Consider the following 16,658-nt stretch of genomic DNA (forward strand, 5'->3'; position numbering starts at 1 on the left):
GGTTAAGACTCTTAACCGGGCCTGTTAATTTCATCATTTCAACTTCTGTGAGCCTTCCTTCTTGCAATGTCAGGAGCACCAATTTAAAAACTGCTTTTATTGACTGAACATGGAATTTGCAGTAAAGACACGTTTTCTGGCTTTGTCCATAAAGAATTCTCTGAAGAAGTGTACATATGATACTATTATATCTCTGCTTTACTTGAAGCAGCTTCATTTTGATGTCAAAGTTTATCTGTAAAGGGTGTGCATTACACTAAAATTCATTGATTGATAGCCTTCTGTAAAGATATATACCAAGTAATTGCTATATATAAATAGCAATAGCAATACTATAATAATCCTGTCAGGTAAGGGCATGAATGATGAACTACTATTGACTTTAATGATATGGCTGGCAGAAACTGTCAACATTTTATTCAGATCTATGAGTGAGTTGTGTGGGCATACTTAATTGTTAACCATTTATGAGGTGATAAGGCTTCTCTAGACTGCACTAAATCAAAGTTTATACCACAAGTAACTACAAAGTATTAAATAAATGAGCATGTCAAAGCTCCAAAGTGCTCTAATTTTCACTGGTAGATTTAAGCATGCTGCTGAGTTTTGCACCCATGCAAAAGAGAACTTAGTAGTATTCACATGGGAGATTTTACTCTCTGTGTAGATAGTGCAAAAAGCTCTAGTGGGTATTTTATTGCTACTTTCACAGGCAGGTCAAAGGGGTGAAATGCAAAATTATTCCAAAGCAAATATACAAATGGAGGCACTACTTCATGCTGCAATCTCTAGCTCAGGATTGGGAAGGCCATTTTTTCCCCTGATTTAAGAATGTCATACTTAACTTACAGTCGATTGTTCTTTTGCATGGGATCCACTTAATATGCCAACCCCTCTATAATTTTGGATTTCTTTTCTTTGGTTACTTTTGAAGTAATTGTGCATTAATATAATACTCTAAGCTGCTATTTTCCATTGTTTATAATTCTATTCCTTTAGGGAAAAATGTATCCTTATATCAAGAAACATTTAATCTTCAATTACTATCCCATGAATACCTCAACAGAGAGGATGAAATAGCATATAGATGGAGGCATATATTAATAGTTCATAGATATATTTAAGGCATATAATACTCCTAAAAATTTTGTTTTTTTAACTGATCTTTAATAAAAATATACAGAGTAGCTGAAGAACTCTGAGGTTATGATTTTGGAGTCCATACACTAAAAAAATAAATATATGCCAAAACTAAAAGAGAAAAGGTCAATTAAATATTTCTATTCAGTTCAGTAAAAATAATGTTCCAATTTCTTCTTAGAAAAATAAAGAGCAGTTTCTATATAATAACATTCCTTGGGAAACTCTGACAATTTGAAAAGGAAGTTTATTTTTTGTAGCTTTGCATCTATTTTCAAAATATATAGAAAGGCAAACATATATCTTATTGCTACTTTTGCATTGATTTCACTGTGTACATCTTATATTAAGCATTTTCCCATGTTCCTTTGTGGTGTTCTTCTTAGACTGTCATCCATAATTAGAAGTGCCGCTAAGAGTAACATGTGTTAAGAATTTTTGAAGGAGCAGCAAATAGGATTTCCAATACATGGAAATTGGAAAGCACATATTGAAAAATGAGAAAATGTGTAATTTAAGTAGCCTGAAGGTTCCACACCTTTCTATCCGATATTTTCTTTTCTAGGAGAGGCATTTTTGCTAGGAGCAGCAGAGAAACTCATTTTTTAAAATAAGCTGATAGTGAGGGCTAGCATATTACCATTTACTTAGATAGAAGAGTTTGACTTCTAGTGTGGATGGATAATCCAGAAGATGGAATATATACATACGTGTGTGTGTGTGTGTGTGTGTGTGTGTGTGTGTGTGTGTGTGTGTATAAAATGAGATATATAGGATCTATCTATCTAAGTTAGATATATCCTAACTCAAAGCTGTTTCATGGTTGCTATTGGAGATTTTATATGTGTGTGTGTGAGTGTGCGCGTGTGAGTGTGCATGTGTGCAATGAAGAAGAAGGGAAAAGAATAAGAAGTATTTCTTTTTTTCTTAAATGGGAGAATAGGAATTTAATAAGACTACTACCAATCATCTGTTATTAACAACAGGATTCACTGGCACTACATTATTTTCAGTAATTGATTAACTTTCTTTGTACACTTGGTATTTTACAGAATCAATTAAATGGCTCTGCCTATCTGGGTGGAATGTAAAACCTCAAATATTTTGCCATAGCACCATTAAACTTCTCTCATTTCTAACTATCTTGGATGGAATCCATCCTGCTTGATAAAATTCATGTCTTAATCACCAAGAAACATGACTCAAGAGCTCATTTCTTCAGTGACAAATAAAAATTGCCTTATGAGTTTGCAAAGTATAAGTAGAATGGCTTACCAAAGCATGAATATCACATTAAAGCGATGCAATGCTATTAGCATGCCACACCTTCAGCTTTTTGAGATGAGATCAAGCACAACTACAAGAAATAGAGCAGAAATCATTTCAATTGGACACATAAAATCTTTCTTCACAGAAATGAGTTAAATAATACAAATAGGGAGTTATCAAGTTTTTTTTTAATAATAAGTAAATGGCAATAGTCAATACAATGCCACTCACTGAAAAAATTTGCATGTTAATCTTGGAAATGAATTTTTTATTTTTATAATTAGTTCTCCATTGCTGCTCTCTCTACACGTGAACAGCAAGTTTAAATTTATTGCAAATACAGGGATTACTATTAATATTAAAAACAATTGCTTCAATATACTAAATAATTTTAATCAGCAACAATTATTTGTGAAAGAGGGGAGGGAAAGATGGTATTCTTGAAATAAAACAAAATAAAAGCCACTCAATAATGTTTTATTGGCAATATTCTACTCATATTGGGCAAAATTTTCCATATTTTACATAATAAATATGTAATGTTAGTTACCTCTCTGCTCATCCACTGATCAGGAGGCTTATTCCTTTTAATTGACAACTAAAGCAATGAATTCTTTGCAGACATACTAGTAAAGCAGGTCATTAGGTTACATAATTTTATCAATGGAAACACATAACAATAAACCATACAAGATTCCAGTTTCTTACTTAACATAGTGAAAAAGAATGACTTAAATTCTTACAGGCCAGAAGCCAAAAACACAATCCATATATTAGCATTTACCAATATAAATGTATTGCTAATAGTTGAAGTTACCATGAAAATAGACAGTAGCTGAATTTGTCCTCACATCTGTTCAATTCATTTTACACCCTAATGTACACATTTACACACACACTATCTAAGCATGTGCTAACTACGTGAGTGTTACACAAAAATTACAAGTTCAGTTCCTAATTCCAGGGTCTTCTGGGAACCTGGCTGCACTGGAGAGTTTGAGGTCTGAGAAGAACACATGCATTTTTATATTCAGTTCCCTCTTTGTCTCTACTACTTGACTGGTTTACATTGCTTGAAAAAAAATAAAATAAAATAATGTAAGATTATTCAACTGAGTAATGAACATTATGACTTCGGTACAAAAATTTAGTGGCATAGTGTAGTAGTAGGTTGGAGGGAAGAAAAACAGGGTAAGTGTAATTAAAATTAGGTAAGGAACTAATGAGTCTCTATTATGAAATGCCTAGTCACTCTCTTTTTGTAGGTTCCCACCCCAAGTAGGAGTCTATGACTGTATTCAATTTGAGTATGGCAGGTATTTATATTTCCTTAAACTATTTTTAATAGTAAGTAATAATGAAGCATCTTTATGTCAAACAAAGCAAACAAGACCAGGTCCAATTTCTTTCTATTACCTAGAAGCTGTACAAGCTTAGGAAGCTATTTAAATAGTCTAGATACCCTATCCCCTAACTCTAAAATGAAATATTTGTTTATAATGATATGAGTGGTTTAGAAGAGGCAGGGTTAATATTTGCAAATTAGAATAAAGCCAAAGCTAATTACTAGTGTGATTATTTGGGAAAATCATTTCTCAATACTTTTTAAATTAATTAAACTTTTAAGAGGAATTTTTGGTTTACAGAAAAATTGAGCAGAAATTACAGAGTTTCCATACACCCAGTCTCCTCTCTGCGCAGTTTCCTATTTTTATATCCTGCATTAGTGTGTTACACATGTTACAGTTGATGAGCAAATAATGATACATTATTGTTAACTAAAACTCAAAATTTATATTAGGACTCATCTTTTGTGTTGTACACTTCTATGGTTTTTAAAACTTTCAAATGACAACTTTGGCTCAAGGTAAATTCTTAATACACCAGTCTTATTTTTAAAAAATAACATCTGTTGAGTATTTCAGTTCCCCTTGTCTTTTACTATAGGCTTTTACTACACTTAGCTTTGCCTCACATAATATCTGTAAATATGATTTCTTCTTCATGTTTATTCTTGAACCAACAGAGATATTTTTTAAAGTGATTTTTTTTTAATTCCAATGAATAAGAAAATAATATATTGAGCTCTTGAAAATGAAAAATGACAATGGATAGCAAAATCTTGTTGGAGTCTCCCAGTGTCCCATTTATTTTCAGCCCAGATAATGTAACTCTTCAGAAAAAAAACAAAACATAGCAAGAAAATCTTTGGTATTTTTGAATTCAGTTATTTTCTGTCACCCTGGGACTTTCTAATAACCCTTCACATTACAGCTTAAATTCTAAATATCATTATTATTGAATCTTTTGTGAACTATTTAATCTGTTTGAAAGCTGAGACAAATGAGGCCATCAATACTTAAATGATTTCTATTCCACATGGTGATTTCAAAATGAATGTGAGCTTACATTTGAGGATCTGAACCAAGAAACATTTACCATCACAGACTCAGCACATCAACAGGGGAGAATGTATTGTATTTGAGATGTATTTGATATGAGGAACATATGATAGTGACTCTGGCAAAGAAAGGAGAAAGAGATTTTAAAGAGTAGTAATTGTTTTAGGTTATTTTTGTTAACACAGAAGCAGAAAGTACCTTGGAGATTCAGTTTATGGCAATTAACGGACAATACTTTCAAGAAGTGCTTTTTTAGTGCTGAGCTGTATCTGAAGACATTTTGCCCTGGAAGAAAGGAATATATATCCTTCTCTATGTGCCTCTCAATATTTGACATTGAAAATAGTTTTTGTTCTTCAATTAGAAATTATTAACCATACACTTATATTTCATGGTCTTTCAAGAAACCCCTATGTTGAATGATGCTATTAGAATCCACATACTTCCAACTTTTTCTATTCCTACCTTTGCTTAATGTATGTGGTCTACCTTCTGTAAACTACATTATTGCTTTTATTATTGCCACGTTATTAATGCTATGCTCTCTCCTACGGCTAAGTCTTCTGCATTTTTCCCCTGGGTTGATTCTAAATGTTGAAAGAGAAATAAATAGCTTTTATCTTATGTGTTTATGTAATTATTTTTTTTTATTATTGGATCAAATAGAGTTCTGGGGTTTAACTTTTTCTCTATGGATAATATGTCTAGATTTCTGGGGCACTTGAAGGAGAATTTTTCTGGAATCAATACCAAACTAATTCTTTTTCTCTCTCTCTATTTTTTTACATTTTTCATTTAAAAAAATTTTACAGTCAGGCCACATTATAATTACCTTGATATTTGAATTATGAATTTCTTTTAAAATATTTGTTTCTCCTGAATTTTATATTTTTGTTAAATATTACTTTTGTATTATTTTTTTAAAAATGTGTCCATCTTTTAAATCAGGACTCTCCTAGGAATTCCATCCTAACAGAAACTTTATGTTCCAGAAACTTTAGGTTCTCCTAGATAAGGATGCTGTTTTCTGGATCTCATACCTTCCAATTTTTTTTGTTTACTCCCTCATTTTGCTGGAGGTAACCTTTAGTAACTACCTCAGAAAGGATATAAAAGAGAAAAATATTTTGAGAATTTTATGTTTGATAATGTTTTTAATCTTTTATATAAAATATTCATATTAGATATCTGATATTTTATATTTTCTCAAGGCTTTACCTGGATATACACTTCTAAGTTGTAAATATTTTCCCAAAACTTTAAAAAGGTGTTGCAAAAAATAAATAAATAAATAAAAATAAAAAGGTGTTGCTTCCTTGCCTAATTTTTAATTTCCAAGAGCCCTATAGAGTTTTCTGCTCACTTTTCATAGCACAAAATTATCATTTTAAGAATATCATAACTTCTCAATGTTTTGAGTATATTTATTAAAGTTTTTAAAGTTCTTTGATAAATTTTATAACTTTTCTTATATTGTATTTTTTCTGATCATTTGCCTTTGCCTTTTTCTTACATATTGTTCTGTTCATATGTTTGTTTTTTTTCTTTATTGGAGTATAATTGCTTTACAATGGTGTGTTTGTTAGTTTCTGCTTTATAACAAAGTGAATCAGCTATACATATACATATATTCTCATATCTCTTCCCTCTTGCGTCTCCCTCCCTCCCATCCTCCCTGTCCCACCCCTCTAGGTGGTCACAAAGCACTGAGCTGATCTCCCTGTGCTATGTGGCTGCTTCCCAGTAGCTATCTATTTTACATTTGGTAGTGTCTATATGTCCATGCCACTCTCTCTCTTTGTCCCAGCTTACCCTTCCCCCTCCCCATGTCCTCAGATCCATTCTCTATGTCCCCTAGGTTCTTCAGAACCTTTTTTTCTTTTTTTAGATTCCATATATAAGTGTTAGCATACAGTATTTGTTTTTCTCTTTCTGACTTACTTCACTCTGTATGACAGACTCTATGTCCATCTACCTCACTACAAATAACTCAATTTCGTTTGTTTTTATGGCTGAGTAATATTACATTGTATATATGTGCCACATCTTCTTTATCCATTCATCCAATGATGGACACTTAGGTTGCTTCCATGTCCTGGCTATAATAAATAGAGCTGCAATGAACATTGTGGTACATGACTCTTTTTGAATTATGTTCATATGTTTTTGATCTTTGTTCTTTCATAGTTAAGAAATAAGAACAAAAGGGCTAGTATCTTTCCTGTGGCATATTGTATGTATGACTTTTACACTAAATTTTGTTGAGGTGGAAAAATCTTTCCTTCTTCCCTCCTAGGTTCTTTGGCTGGTCTAATAATTAAACTGACATTGACATTAACAGGAGTAAAACTAATTTAGCTTCATATGTACAGGAGCCTATAAAAATATGAGACTAAAGGGCAGTCAAGCAATCGAGACTTATCTTCTATCCTGAACAGAAGAAAAGAGATGGAGTCTGGGGCTTCAAAGGGGAGGATAGCAATTCACAGGAAGAGCAGATGTTTTGTAATCAGATATTTGCCCTGCCATGCAGATAAGTCATTCAGATAAAAAGTCATCTCTACGGGCTTCCCTGGTGGCACAGTGGTTGAGAATCTGCCTGCCAATGCAGGGGACATGGGTTCGAGCCCTGGTCTGGGAAGATCCCACATGCCACGGAGCAACTAGGCCCATGAGCCACAACTACTGAGCCTGCGCGTTTGGAGCTTGTGCTCCGCAACAAGAGAGGCTGCGATAGTGAGAGGCCCACGCACCGCGATGAAGAGTGGCCCCCACTTGCCGCAACTAGAGAAAGCCCTTGCACAGAAACGAAGACCCAACACAGCCAAAAATAAAAAAAAATATTAAAAAAAAAAAGTCATCTCTAGTAATAACTTTTTTCTGATATAGGTACCCTATCCAAATTATTTTAGGCAATTAAGGGAGGGGAAAAAAGCTTTTTCTGGGTTGCTGGGTCTTGATTGCCTTCAGTTCAAAATAATCCATTTGCCAATGTGGCACAGTTTGCTGTGGCATATTCTGCTCTCCTTCAATACGTTGCAGTGGCAGTTGTTACTGTGAGAAGTATGTATTTTGTCAGGACAAATTTTGCATTAAGAAGAGCTGGCAGGCTGTGGATTGCCAGGATTAGATTCCTTCAACACCTGAATAAGAGGTTTTTATTTGGTGGAGCTAACGCTTACACTGAAAGATTTACCTTTACACAGAATTTTTTTTTTTTTTTTTTGGCATAAGGAGTGCCCTGTATTTTGCTTAGGGTTTATAAATAGTCTGTCTCTATTTTCAGTTGAATCCCTCTATGTTCAGTACACTTTCACTAAACCTATATGAAATTTTGTACTATGCAACCATCAGTAAACAATCCTCTTCCTCTTTGTTTTTGAAAAATTAGTTGCAATATCTTAACCACTAAAGATGCCTTCATTCCCTTAATTACCTTTGGATTTATGAGATTCACCTTTTTTTCTTTTATTTTTATATTTTAAACAGGTTTTCAGTGAGGCATGGAGTAGAACTGAGTGTGCACTTCTTTGGAATCACTTATTGATTAAAAAATAATACTACTTAATGGAAAACTTTATTCTGAGATTTGACATATTTTGGATCATTCAACACACCACATAAAAGTTTATTTATAGAAAGTTCTGTTATTTGTTCTATATTCCTGTTTTCTGCTTTTATTATATTTAAGTATCTTTCCAGAAATTCTTATTTTAATGTGTCTATAGCTAAAAATTTCCTACTGATTATTAGATTCTTAAGCATAGCAATCAGGTTTTACATTAGTTTTTATTTTTTCCTGAGTCATACATAATACCTCAGGTGCTGCGTTAAACACTGACTTAATGAATGACTTGAATTACAGTAGCAAGAGTTTACTGCTAGCTTTAAAGCTATTATTAGGTGGTTAGATAATGAACATTTCATATTTTATCCTAAGTGTAGGGGAGGAAAAATAATTTCTCTCCACTCCTCTAGGTTCTTGGCTTAGAACTCCCTGTAATAAAAGACAGATTAACAGGAGAAAAGAAACAATTTTAATTATGAACATACAGGAGCCCCACAAAAGTATGAGACTTAAAAGGTAGCCAGAGGATGGAGGCTTATATACATACCATTCTGAGGTAAGGAAAGGGATGGATAAGGGACTAGGGATTCAAAGGAGGGAAAGCAATTCACAGGATGGTGAGAAGAGGAAATGTTTGTAAACTTGCAGATAATTACCTCAGGTGAAAAAGTCATCTAAAACTAAAAATACAACTACTATATGACCCAGCAATTCCACTTCTGGGTGTATAACCAAAAAAAAACCAAAAATGATAATTGGAAAATATACATGCATCCCAATGTTTATAGCCACATTATTTACAATTGCCAATTTATGGAAACAACCGAAGTGTCCATCAACAAATGAATGGATAAAGAAGATGTGTTATATATATACAATGGAATACTACTCAGCCATTAAAAAGAACCAAATTTTGCCATTTGCAGCAACATGGATGGACTTGGAAGGCATTATGCTAAATGAAATAAGTCAGAGAAAGACAAATCCTGTATGATATCACTTATATGTGGAGTCTAAAAATATACATCAAACAGTGAATATAATAAAAAAAAAGGAGATTCACAGATATAGAGAACAAGCTAGTGGTTACCAGTGAGAGAGTGGGGAAATATAGAGGTTGGGGAGTGAGAGGTACAAACTATTGGGTTTAAGATAAGCTCAAGGATGTATTGTATAACACTGGGAATATAACCAATATTTTGTAATAATTGTACAGCAAAGTAACCCTTCAAAATTGTATAAAAAATAAAAATGTTATTTAAAAAAAAAACTAAAAAAAACCCAGTTATCTCTGGTAACAGCTCTTTTCTTGGTACCACAGCTTACCTTCTACTCTGTTTTTAAGCTTCCTCTGTGTCTGCAATTTCTCAAAATAATCATCTCAAAATAATGCTCATGCCAGAGACATATTTTAGGGTGAAATTCTGCTAACTTATGTAAGAATGCAAATAAGTAATACATAATTAAATGTATGAATATATATAATAGATTATAGCTAGAGATTATCTAACTATCTAGAATTATACATAGCATGGGGAAGAAACAAAACGTTTCCTGTACCCTTTCTAGATTCTTTTGGCAGTCTAAGAATTAAATTGACATTAGACTGGCTAACAGGAGACAAACCAAATTTTATTACGTACCTACAGTTTCTCCATAAGAATATGAGGCCCAAGGACAGGTTAGGCAATTGAAACTTGTATGGCAACAGAGACAAGGAGACTGGGTAGGGGTTTGGGACTTCAAAGGAGAGGAAGGCAATTCACATGGAGATGGAAAAACAAATGTTTGGTAAAAATGTTTGCCATGCTATGCAGAGACAATGGGACACAGAGTAGACATTGGTCAAGGTGGGCCTTACTAAGTTTCCCCAGTCTGCTACAACTTGTTCATAGTATACTTTAGTTATCTATGGTGATAGTTCTTCTTGGAACAGGCCCTTTGTGTAAATTATTTTAGGCAGTTAAGGGGAGGAGGTAAAAGCTCTTCCTGAGCTTTTTGTTTCGTAAAAACAATCAGCCCCACATAATTCTCAAGCCAAAGAGGCACATTTTGGTATGGCAAGTTTTGCTCCCCTAAAACAGCTATATCTGTATCTACTCCTATTAGTATTTCTTTTTCTTTTTTTTTTTTTTCAGCTGTTATTTCTATGTCTGATTCTGCTTGTTTCTTATATGCAAGGAAGGATGTGCAGTGTTTTTTATGTTTATCCAGAAGTCAGGAGATCCATGCACTATTTTTATTTCAACAGCAATCACATCTTATGGTTTATAAGTTCTAGTCCTTTTCTATCCACAACATATGGGTAAGAGCAAGATTTTATCTCTTGTAAGGTGTAAGGTGTAAAAGTAAAATCACTTTGGGCCTGATATAAATATAATTTAACTTCATGCTGTTGAGTTCTGGACATTCTGAAATATTGTAAATATTAGCTTCCTCTTTAGGTTCATTATTAAAACACATGCTATGTATTTTTAAAATATGGTATCTTTTATAAATCTTAATACTTGTACACTTAATCATTATGACCATGGTATTTGAATATACATCTAGCTTGATATTAAAATGTTGTCTTCAGATCAATGATGTTTAGAGTAATTTGTGATACAGATATGCCTGAGTTTTTTTCTTGTCACACAAATTTTTTTTTAAATTGTTACAGCCATCACTTAAAGCAAATCCATAGATCTTTATATATTCTAGAAGAGATTTGTAAAAGGTTTATAATTCAGATTGGATGAGAAATGATACTCTGGGAATGACCTTTGGGTTATATTTTAGGTTTTCTGCATAGCATTCCATCTACAACCTAAAATAATAAAAGTTTCAGAAAGCAAATTGAGAATTTACAATAACTTTTCTCCATAAAGTAAAATGGTGACTGAAAATTTAAGAGAATGAAAAAGGATAGGTTATCATTTAAGCTTGAAAATAATACAGTGCTGCCTAATTACTGTTATTTCATTGTATCACTGGAATTAGGTATAACAGTAAATATAGTTATAAGGAATTATAAATTCTTTAAAAAGATTTTAATGAGCATAATGTTTATTTAAATAATAGCAAAATAATAGCAAAAATACTCTGCAATACTTTAATGTTTTGATGTCTTTCTACAAGATTATGCAGATTTAGTGCCCATTATCTATTGCCAAGTCATCATTTGAACCTAAAATGACACATACAGATTAATTTATTTTTATTATTAAAGGAAAACATTTGTGGTGAGGTGTTGAGATTATATTTCTTAAGTTCTTAATTGTGCTACCATGTGTTTATACACTTTGAAGCGCTAACATCTAAAGTAGTACAAAGGAAGACAAAACAACCAGTTTTGAGTCCGTTAAGAATGTGGATTCAAGGTCAGACAAAGATTTGGATACTTAAGAATAAACCAAAGTTGGAGACTCAAGCTTTTAAGAGTCATTAAGTATTTAACAGTTATTAGCCAAAAGACTCTGGCAATTTTGTTTACTACAAAGAACTTTGCTTCAGTGACTCCATATAAAAACATTTTAAGAGTTTTGATTGATTTATTTAGGGTGACTTTGGTTTATTTAGGAAAAATGGTAACATAATATCTGTGTCTGGGTTATTGTTTGACTTTTTCTGATGATACAATGATTTTATGGCTTTAAGCAGTCCAAAATGTACAAATAAACACAGTCAAAGGACACAATCTAGGGTAGAAATTATCCCTATTATACAAGCATCAGCGATATTGCAGGTTCGGTTCCAGACCACAGCAATAAAGCAAATATCACAATGAAGCAAGTTACGTGATTTTTTTGGTTTTTCAGTGCATACAAAAGTTATGTTTATACTATATTGTAATCTTTTAAGTATGCAATAGCATTATGTCTAAAAAACAGTGTACATACTTTAATTTTAAAATATTTTCTTGCTAAAAAATGTGAATCATCATCTGACCCTTCAGTGATTCGAATCTTTTTGCTGGTGGAGGATCTTGCCCCGTTGTTGATGGCTGCTGACTGATCAGGGTGGTGGCTGACGAAGGGTGGGGCGGCTGTGGCAGTTTCTTAAAATAAGACAGCAATGAAATTTGCCACATGAGTTGATTCTTTCACAAATTCTCTGTAACATGGCAATGCTATCTGATAGCATTTTACCCACAGTAGAACTTCTTTCAAAATTGGAGTCAATTCTCTCAACACTTGCCACTGCTTTATCAACTAAGTTTATGTAATAGTCTACATTTTTTGTTGTCATTTCAACAGGCTTCACAACATCTTCACTAGGAGGAGATTCCATCTCAAGAAACCACTTTCTTTACTCCTTCGTAAGAAGCAGCTCCTCATCTGTTAAAAGTTTCATCACAAGATTGTAGTAATTCAGTCACAACTTCAGACTCCACTTGTAACTCTAGTTTTCTTGGTATTTTAATCTCGTTGTACATCTCCATCAGAGCTCTTGGATGACCAGGTGCATTGTCAATGAGCAGTCATATTTTTTTTTTAAATTTAATTAAAATAGAGTTGATTTACAATGTTGTGTTAGTTTCTGCTGTACAGCAAAGTGATTCAGTTCTACATATACATAAATTTTTTAACATTATTTTCCATTATGGTTTACCACAGAATATTGAATATAGTTCCCTGTGCTATACTGTAGGACCCTGTTGTTTATACATTCTATATATAATAATTTGCATCTGCTAACCCCAAACTCCCATTCCATCCCTCTCCCGTCCCCCTTCCCCCTTGACAACCAAAAGTTTGTTCTCTATGTCTGTGAGTCTGTTTCTGTTTCATAAAAGTTTATTTGTGAATGAGTAGTCGTATTTTGAAAGGGATCTTTTTTTCTAGCAGTGAGTCCTACCAGTAGGCTTAACAATATTCAGCAAACCATGTTGTAAACAGATGTGCTGACATCCAGGCCTTGTTGTTCTATTTACAGAGCATAGGCAGAGTAGATTGAGCATAATTCTTAAGCAGAATTTTCAGGATAGTGAATGAGCATTGGCTTCAACTTAAAATCACCAGCTGCATTAACCCCTAACAAGAGAGTCAGCCTGTCCTTTGAAGCTTGGAAGCCAGGCACAGACTTTTCCTCTCTAGCTATGAAAGTCCAGGCTGGCATCTCCTCCCAATAAAAAGGATATTTCATCTATGTTGAAAATCTGTTGTTTAGTGTAGAAACCTTCATTAATAATCTTAGCTAGATCTTCCGGATAATTTGCTGCAGCTTCTCCATCAGCTCTTGCTGCTTCCACCTATTACTTTTACTTTATGGAGATCACCTCTTTCCTTCAACCTCACGAACCAACCTCTGCTAGCTTCGGTCTTTTCTCATGCAGCTTCAAAGCTGAAAACCCTCTCCACTTTCAAAGAATTGGAGAGAGTTAGGGCCTTGCTCTGGATTAGGTTTTGGCTTAAGGGAATGTTGTGGCTGGTTTGATCTTCTAACCAGACCACTAAAACTTTCTATGTATCAGCAATAAGGCTGTTTTGCTTTCATACCATTTGTGTGTTGCCTTCAGTAGCAGTTTTAATTTCATCCAAGAACTTTTCCTTTGCGTTCACAGCTTGGCTAACTGTTTGGCACAAAAGGCCTAGCTTTCAGCCTATCTCAGATTTCAACATGCCTTCCTCACTAAAGGCATCATTTCTAGCTTCTGATTTAAAGTGAGAGACGTGGGACTCTTCCTTTCACTTGAATAATTAGAGGACATTATAGGATTATTAATTAGCTTTATTTTAATATTATTATGTTTCAGGTAATAGGGAGGCCCTAGGAGAGAAAGAAAGGGAAACAGCCTATAGTTGGAGCAATCAGAACATACACAATATTTATCAATTAAGTTCACTGTCCTATATGGGCATGGTTCATGGGGCCCCAAACAATTATAAAAGTAACATCAAAGATCACTGAGCACAGATCACCATATCAAATATAATAATAATGAAAAAATTTGAAATAGTGAAAGAATTACCAAAATGTGACAGAAACACAAACTGAGCAAATGCTTTTGGAAAAATGGTGCTGATAGACTTGCTCAATGCAGGGTTGCCACAAACCTTCAATTTGTAAAAAACACAGTAACTGCTAATGCAATAAAACAAAGCACCATAAAAGAGGTATTTCTGTATTATTTTATCATATGTCTCACCACAACATTATGACTTTGATATTAAAATGAATTAAAATTACAGATTTTAAATTTTTCTTTGAAGCAAAGTTAGCCTATGAGGTATAGCATCAAATATGAACAAGGATCAGGATAATCATTTGTTTGATAATCATACTTGTGGTATGATTATCCACCACCATGCTAAAGTTGTACTAGTGAAATGAACTCTGACCCAACCAAAGAGCCCCACCTACTTGGAAATCTCTTCCACACCAGAAGATGTCAACAGAAACAGAACAATTTACATTTTTTCAAAACTGGTTGTATTCTGGGGAAAGTTTACTAACCATTATTTAGGAGAGCACTAGAGACTTTGTGAATTCTGCAGAATAACAATTGAATTATCTTCTGGGGATGATGACCTAAATATGGACATAAATAATATTCGTGTACAATAAAAATCCAGGTGTGCCTTAGATTATGCATATAAATCACTATATTTAAATAATATCTATCAATTGACTTCAGATTAAGGTTTTATTCTTACAAAATCACCTACATAGTTAATGTTCTTTGGCATTTTACATTTCCAGTGATTAAGCAGATGTACTCTAATTATATATTATATAAATATGTAATATAAGTATATAATAAGAATGTGATACAGTATATAATATATGGTAATATATGATATATAACATGTATTATAATTTTATACAGCATTATGTATTTAATTAAAATATATCTTACTTTTATTCTTGTTAAAATAAAAGAAAGCATTATTTCATAACAAGTTATAAAGACAATACGTATGTGTCAATGATTGTTCTTTTTATCCCTTTCTTTTCATTGAACCCCACTATTTTTTTTTTTTAAACATCTTTATTGAAGTATAATTGCCTTACAATGGTGTGTTAGCTTCTGCTTTATAACAAAGTGAATCAGTTATACACATACAATATGTTCCCATATCTCTTCCCTCTTGCATCTCCCTCCCTCCCACCCTCCCCATCCCACCCCTCTAGGTGGTCACAAAGCACCGAGCTGATCTCCCTGTGCTATGTGGCTGCTTCCCACTAGCTATCTATTTTACATTTGGTAGTGTATATATGTCCATGACACTCTCTTACCCTGTCACATCTCACCCCAACCCCTCCCCATATCCTCAAGTCCATTCTCTAGTAGGTCTGTGTCTTTATTCCCGTCTTGCCACTAGGTTCTTCATGGCCTTTTTTTTTTTTTTTCCTTAGATTCCGTATATATGTGTTAGCATACTGTATTTGTTTTTCTCTTTCTGACTTACTTCACTCTGTATGACAGACTCTAACTCCATCCACCTCATTACAAATACCTCCATTTCATTTCTTTTTATGGCTGAGTAATATTCCATTGTATATATGTGCCATATCTTCTTTATCCATTCATCTGTTGATGGACATTTAGGTTGTTTCCATGTCCTGGCTATTGTAAATAGAGCTGCAATGAACATTTTGGTACATGACTCTTTTTGACCTATGGTTTTCTCAGGGTATATGCCCAGTAGTGGGATTGCTGGGTCGTATGGTAGTTCTATTTGTAGTTTTTTAAGGAACCTCCATACTGTTCTCCATAGTGGCTGTATCAATTTACATTCCCACCAACAGTGCAAGAGGGTTCCCTTTCCTCCACACCCTCTCCAGCATTTATTGTTTCTAGATTTTTTGATGATGGCCATTCTGATCGGTGTGAGATGATATCTCATTGTAGTTTTGATTTGCATTTCTCTAATGATTAATGATGTTGAGCATTCTTTCATGTGTCTGTTGGCAATCTGTATATCTTCTTTGGAGAAATGTCTATTTAGGTCTTCTGCCCATTTTTGGATTGGGTTGTTCGTTTTTTTGTTATTGAGCTGCATGAGCTGCTTGTAGATCTTGGAGATTAATCCTTTGTCAGTTGCTTCATTTGCAAATATTTTCTCCCATTCTGAGGGTTGTCTTTTGGTCTTGTTTATGGTTTCCTTTGCTGTGCAAAAGCTTTTAAGTTTCATTAGGTCCCATTTGTTTATTTGTGTTCTTATTTCCATTTCTCTGGGAGCTGGGTCAAAAAGAATCTTGCTGTGATGTATGTCATAGAGTGTTCTGCCTATGTTTTCCTCTAAGAGTTTGATAGTGTCTGGCCTTACACTTAGGTCTTTAATCCATTTTGA

General features: G+C 33.6%; 1 long non-coding RNA gene across 1 annotated transcript; it reads left to right on the forward strand.

Annotated features, from left to right (window-relative positions):
- Window positions 1-4,304: 4,304 nt before the first annotated feature.
- LOC309628967 lies at window positions 4,305-15,335 on the forward strand. The gene is made up of 3 exons (XR_014244811.1): window positions 4,305-6,078; window positions 6,117-10,434; window positions 11,380-15,335. It is a non-coding gene; the product is annotated as an uncharacterized lncRNA (long non-coding RNA).
- The last annotated feature ends 1,323 nt before the right edge of the window (window positions 15,336-16,658 follow it).

The sequence above is a fragment of the Balaenoptera borealis genome (assembly GCF_965194805.1).
Source record: "Balaenoptera borealis genome assembly, chromosome: 5".
NCBI classification, from domain to species: Eukaryota; Metazoa; Chordata; class Mammalia; order Artiodactyla; family Balaenopteridae; genus Balaenoptera; species Balaenoptera borealis.